Here is a 5,848-nt window from a genome sequence, read left to right as displayed (position 1 = left end):
TTTTTGTGGTAAAAGAAAGAGTTGATAAAATGTCATTTGATGCTGTGCCACAGCATTAGCCACATTTTCAGTGGATTTAGGATGCCAGTTCAGGCTATCTGTGTTATTTTTGTATAATAATCAGAGCCTCTGGGCAATAGTATATAAAGTCTCACAGTGCTGGTATTTAGAAAATGCATTGGTAACTTATAATGAAACTCTAAAAAAAAGCCATATTGGTATAATGAAAAGACTAAAATAAAAATTTTAAACTTGGTATAATGACATACAGCTATAATCTAAGAATTCCAGAATGCTGAGGTAAGAACTGCACAAATGTAGGCCAGGCTGGTTTACACAGTAAGGTTTATTGGGGGGGGGGTGTAATCATACAGTTTTTATAATTATTTTTAATGTAAAATGTATATATTAATTCATAACACAAACCTTTTTGTTACCATTTATTACGATTTATTCAATTTGTATTCCTGTTAGGGAGCCCTCCCTCATCTCCCACCAGTAACTGCATCCCTTCCTGTTCTCCTGCTATGCTCCTACCTAATCCACTTATTTAACTCTAGCCTGTAAGGTATTATCAGGACTGGTTGCATAGTCTTCCTCTGTGGCCTGGCAAGGCTCCACAACCAAAGGAGATGTGATCAGAGAACCTACCACTGAGTTCATGCCTGCTCCCATTACTAGGGAACCCACTTGGAGACTGAGTCTATGGGCTACATCTGAGCCAGGGTTTTAGGTCCTATCCATGCTTGGTTGGGATATCATTCTCCTCAGGACCAACAGGGATCAGTTTTTATGGCTCTGTTGGTCTGCTTTCAGACCTCTTCTCCCCTCCAGGTATTTCTACTGCCCCTTATTTCATAAGATTCCCTGTACTCTGCCCAAAGTTTGGCTGCGAGTCTCAACCTCTGCTTTGGTATATTGATCAGTAGAGTCTAACCAGAGTCCTTCTGTGATAGGCTCCTTTCCTGTTTCCTGTCTTCTCATGCTTCCAATGTCTATTGCATCTGTCTTTCTGAATGAGGATTGAAGATATTCCCTAGGGTCTTCCTTGTTGTTTAGCTTCTTTAGGAGTATAGATTTTAGTATGTTTGTCCTATGTTATATGGATAATAGCTACTCATGAGTGAGTATATACCATTTGTGTGTTTCTGCTTCTGGGTTACCTCACTCAAGATGACATTTATAGTTCCCACCATTTTGCCTGCAAATTTCATGATTTCCTTGTTTTTAATAGCTGAGTATTATTCTATGGTATAAATGTACCACAATTTCTGTATCCATTTCTCTGCTGAGGAACATCTAGGTTGTTTCCAGCTTCTGTCTATTACGAATAGAGATGCTATGGAACATGGTTGTGCAAATGTCCTTATTGTTCAGTTGAGCATATTTTGGATATATGCATAGGAGTGGTATAGCTGGATCTCAAAGTAACAATACTCCTAATTGTCTGAGAAAGTGCCAAATTGATATCCAAAGTGGTTGTACAAGTTTAAATTCCCACCAGCAATGGAGGAGGCTTCCCCTTTCTCCACATCTTCTCCAGAATGTATTGTCAGTTGAGATTTTGATCTTAGTCATTCTGATGTGTGTAAGTTGAAATCTCAGGTTTGTTTTGATTTTTCATCTCCCTGATGATTAAGGATGTTGAACATTTCTTTGTTTATCTGCCATTACATATTCCTCTATTGAGAATTCCTGTTTAGCTATGTACCCCAATTTTTAATTAGATTACTTGGTTTATTGGTATTTAACTTCCTAAATTCTTTTTAATTCTGGATATTAGCCCTCTGTCGGATACAGGAACGGTGAGGATCCTTTCCCAATCATTTTGTTCTAATGATAGTGTCCTTTGCTTTACAGAAGATTTTCACTTTCAAGAGGTCCCATTTATTGATTATTGACATTAGAGCATGTGCTGTTGGTGTTCTGTTCAAGAAAAGGTCTCCTGAGCCAATGAGGTTAAGGCTTGTAACTACCCTTTCTTCTAACAGATTTAGTGTGTCTGTTTTTTGTTGTTGTTGTTGAGGTCTTTGAACCACTTACACTTTAATTTTGTAACGGTGATAACTATGGATCTATCTGTATTTTTCTACATGTAGACATTCAGTTAGACCATGATATTTTTTTTTCCATTTTATGGTTTTGGCTTCTTTGTAAAAAACCAAGTCTCCATAAGTATGTGGGTTTATTTCTGGGTCTTCTATTTGATTCCATTTATCTACCAATTTGTTTCTATGCCAGTACCATGCAGTTTTTATCACTGTGATTCTATGCTGCAGCCTGAGATCATGGATGGAGACACTTCTAGAAGATTTTTATTGTACAAGATTGTTTTAGAAATTTTATTTGTTTTTCCATATGAAATTCAGAATCGTTCTTTCAAGTTCTGTAAAGAATTGTGTTGTTATTTTGATGGGAATTGCATTGAAACTGTAGACTGCTTTTGGCAGGGTGGTCATTTTCACTATGTTAATCCTACTGACCCATGAGCATGGGAGATTATTCCATCTTCTGGTATCTTTTTCCATTTCTTTCTTCACAGACTTGAAGTTTTGTTGTTGTTGTTGTATAGCCTTCCACATGCTGTGTTAGAGTCACACCAAGGTGCTTTATGTTATTTGTGGCTATTATGAAGGGTGTTGTTTCCTTAATTTTTTTATCAGCCCTTTTTTTTCTTTTGTATACAGGAGGGCTATTGATTTTTTTTTTTTTTAGTTCATTATGTATTTAGCCACTTTGCTGAAGGCGTTTATCAGCTGAAGGATTTCTCTGGTAGAATTTTGGGGGTCACTCATGTATACTACCATATTCACTACTAATAGTGATACTTTGACTTCTACCTTTCCAATTTGTATCCCCTTGATCTCCTTTAGTTGTCTTATTGCTCTGGCTAGGACCTCAAGTATTATGTTGTAGAGATACAGAGAGAGTGGGCAGCCTTGCCTTGTCCCTGATTTCAGTGGGATTGATTTAAGTTTCTCTCCATTTAGTTTGATGTCAGCTATAGGCTTACTCTATATTGTCTTTACTATGTTTAGCTGTGTGCCTTATATCCTTGACCACTCTAAGACTTTAAATATGAATGGGTGTTTGATTTTGTCAAATATTTGTCAGCATCTGAAATGATCATGTTTTGTTTTGTTTTTCAGTTTTCAGTTTGTTTAGTAGTAAAATACATTGAAGGATTTCTGCATATTTAACCCCCATACATGCCTGTGATGAAGCCTACTTGGTCATGATGGATGATATCTTTTATGTGTTCTTGGATTAAGTTTGCAAGTATTTTATTGAGTATTTTTACATCAATGTTCATAAGAGAGATAGGTCTGAAGTTCTCTTTTTTTGGTTGTGTCTTTGTGTGATTTAAGTATCAAGGTGACTGTGGTTTCATAGAATGAGTTTAGTAATGTTCCTTCTGTTTCAATTTTGTGGAATAGTTTGAAGAGAGTTGGGGTTAGCTCTTTTTTAAGGACTGGTATAATTTTGCTTTGAAACCATCTGGCTCTGTTCTTTGTTTGGAAGGGAGAGTTTTGATATCTGCTTCTATTACTTTAGAGGGTATAGGGATATTTAATCTATTTGCTTGATCTCGATTTAATTTTAGTAAATTGAATGTTTTAAGAAAATTGTCCATTTCATTTAGATTTTCAAATTATATGACATATAGGCTTTTGTAGTAAGATTTAATGATTGTTTGAATTTCCTCAGTGTCTGTCGTTATGTCCCCTTTTACATTTTGATTTTGCTTCTTTGGATAGTTTCTTTCTGCCTTTTAGTTAGTTTGGCTAAAGGTTTGACTATTTTGTTGATTTTCTCAAAGAACCAGCTCTTGATTTCATTGATTCTTTGAATTGTTTTCTTTGTTTCTAATTCATTGATTTCAGCTCTGCTTTTGATCATTTCCAATTATCTATTCCTCTTGGATATGTCTACTTCTTTTTTTTTCCCCCGAGGGTCTTTAGATATGCCATTAAGTTGCTTGTATGAGATGTCTCAAATTTCTATCTCTAGGCACTTAATGCTATGAACTTTACTCTTAGTACTCCTTTAAGTGTTTCACATAAGTTTGGGTATGTTGTGTCTTCATTTTCATTGAATTTTAGGGAGTCTCTACTTTTTTAATTTTTTATTCATTCTGTAACCAAGCACTCATTGAGTAGAGAGTTCTTCAGTTTCTATGTAAGTGTAGGCTTTTGGTTATTTTTATTATTGTTTAGGTTGTGTTTTAGGCAAAGGTGGTCTGATAGGATAAAAGAGATTATTTCCATCTTGTATCTTTTGAGGCTTGCTTTGTCCTTGACTATAATTTCAGTTTTTGAGAAGATTTCCGTGAGGTGCTGGAAAGAAGGAATACTGTTTTGTGTTTCTGTTAAAATTTCTGTAAACATCTATTAGGTCCATTTTATTTAGGACCTCTGTGGTGCCATTATTTCCCTATTTAGCTTTTGTCTAGATGATCTGTCTTTTGATGAGAGTGGAGTGTTGAAGTCTCCCACAGTTAAGGTGTTGGGATCAATGTGTGATTTATGCTTTAATAATGTTTCATTTACAAATATACGTACTCTTGTATTTGGTACACTGATGTTCGGGATGGTGATGTCCTCCTGGTGGATTTTTCTTTTGATGAGAATGAAGCACCCTTCTTCATCTTCTTTGATTAATTTTGTTTGGAAATGTATTTTATGAGATATTAAGATAACTACTCCAACTCTTTTTCTGAATCCATTTCATTGAAAAACTTTTCCCCAGCCCTTTACTCTGAGGTAATGTTTATCTTTGTTACAGAGGTTCGTTTCTTGGATGCAGCAGAATGTTGAATCCTGTTTCTGCAGCCATTCTGTCAGTATGTTCCTTTTGATTGGAGAGTTGAGTCCCTTGATATTGATAGATAATAGTGACAATTGAATATTAGTTCTTTATATTGTGCAGTTGGTGGTGTTACTATGTTTCTTTGCTTGTTTTCTTTTAATTATTTGTTGTGAAGCTATCTATATCCTGTGTTATCTTGGGTGTAGTTGTTTTCGTTGGATTGGAGTTTTCCTTTTAGGATCTTCTGTAGGACTGGGTTGTTGGGTAGATATTGTTTAAGTTTCATTTTTTCATGGAATATTTTCGTTTCTCTATCTATGTAGATTGAAATCATTGCTGGGTATAATATTCTGGGATGGCATCTGTGGTCCCTTAAAGTTTGCATGACATCTTCCCAGGCCCTTCTGGCTTTCATAGTTTATGTTAAGAAGTGTGGTATGATTCTGATAGGTACATTTATGTTATTTTTTTTCCCTTGGTGGTTTTAATATTTTTTCTTTGTTCTGTGGGTTTAGTATTTTCACTATTATGTGATGTGAGGAGTTTGTTTCCTGGTCTAGTCTATTTTGTGTTCTTTAAGCCTCTTATATGTATTTGGATAGCTCTTTCTTTAAGTTGGGAAAATTTTCTTCTATGGTTTTCTTGAAAATATTTTCTGGACCTTGGAGTCTGGAATCTTCTTTTTCATATATTCTTTTTTTTTTTTTTCATTTTAGTATCTGCCACATGGTGGTTTATTATAATAGTTCCTCCCAAACTAACCAGGCATGTAAGCCTGGTTAGAATTTTTCTTTTTTTTTTTTTAAATCTTTTATTTATTTTTTATTAATTACACTTTATTCATTTTGTATCCCCCCATAAGCCCCTCCCTCCTCCCCTGCCAATCCCACCCTCCCTCCCCTTTCTGCATGCATGCCACTCCCCAAGTCCACTGATAGGGGAGGTCCTCCTCTCCTTCTTTCTGATCTTAGTCTATCAGTTCTCATCAAAAGTGGCTGCATTGTCCTCTACTGTGGCCTGGTAAGGCTGCTCCCCCCCC

This window comes from Psammomys obesus, unplaced genomic scaffold, assembly GCF_907164565.1.
Source record: "Psammomys obesus unplaced genomic scaffold, mPsaObe1.curated_primary_1811, whole genome shotgun sequence".
In the NCBI taxonomy this organism is placed as follows: Eukaryota; Metazoa; Chordata; class Mammalia; order Rodentia; family Muridae; genus Psammomys; species Psammomys obesus.
The sequence above is the reverse complement of the archived record's forward strand: the minus strand, read 5'-3'. Positions refer to the sequence as shown.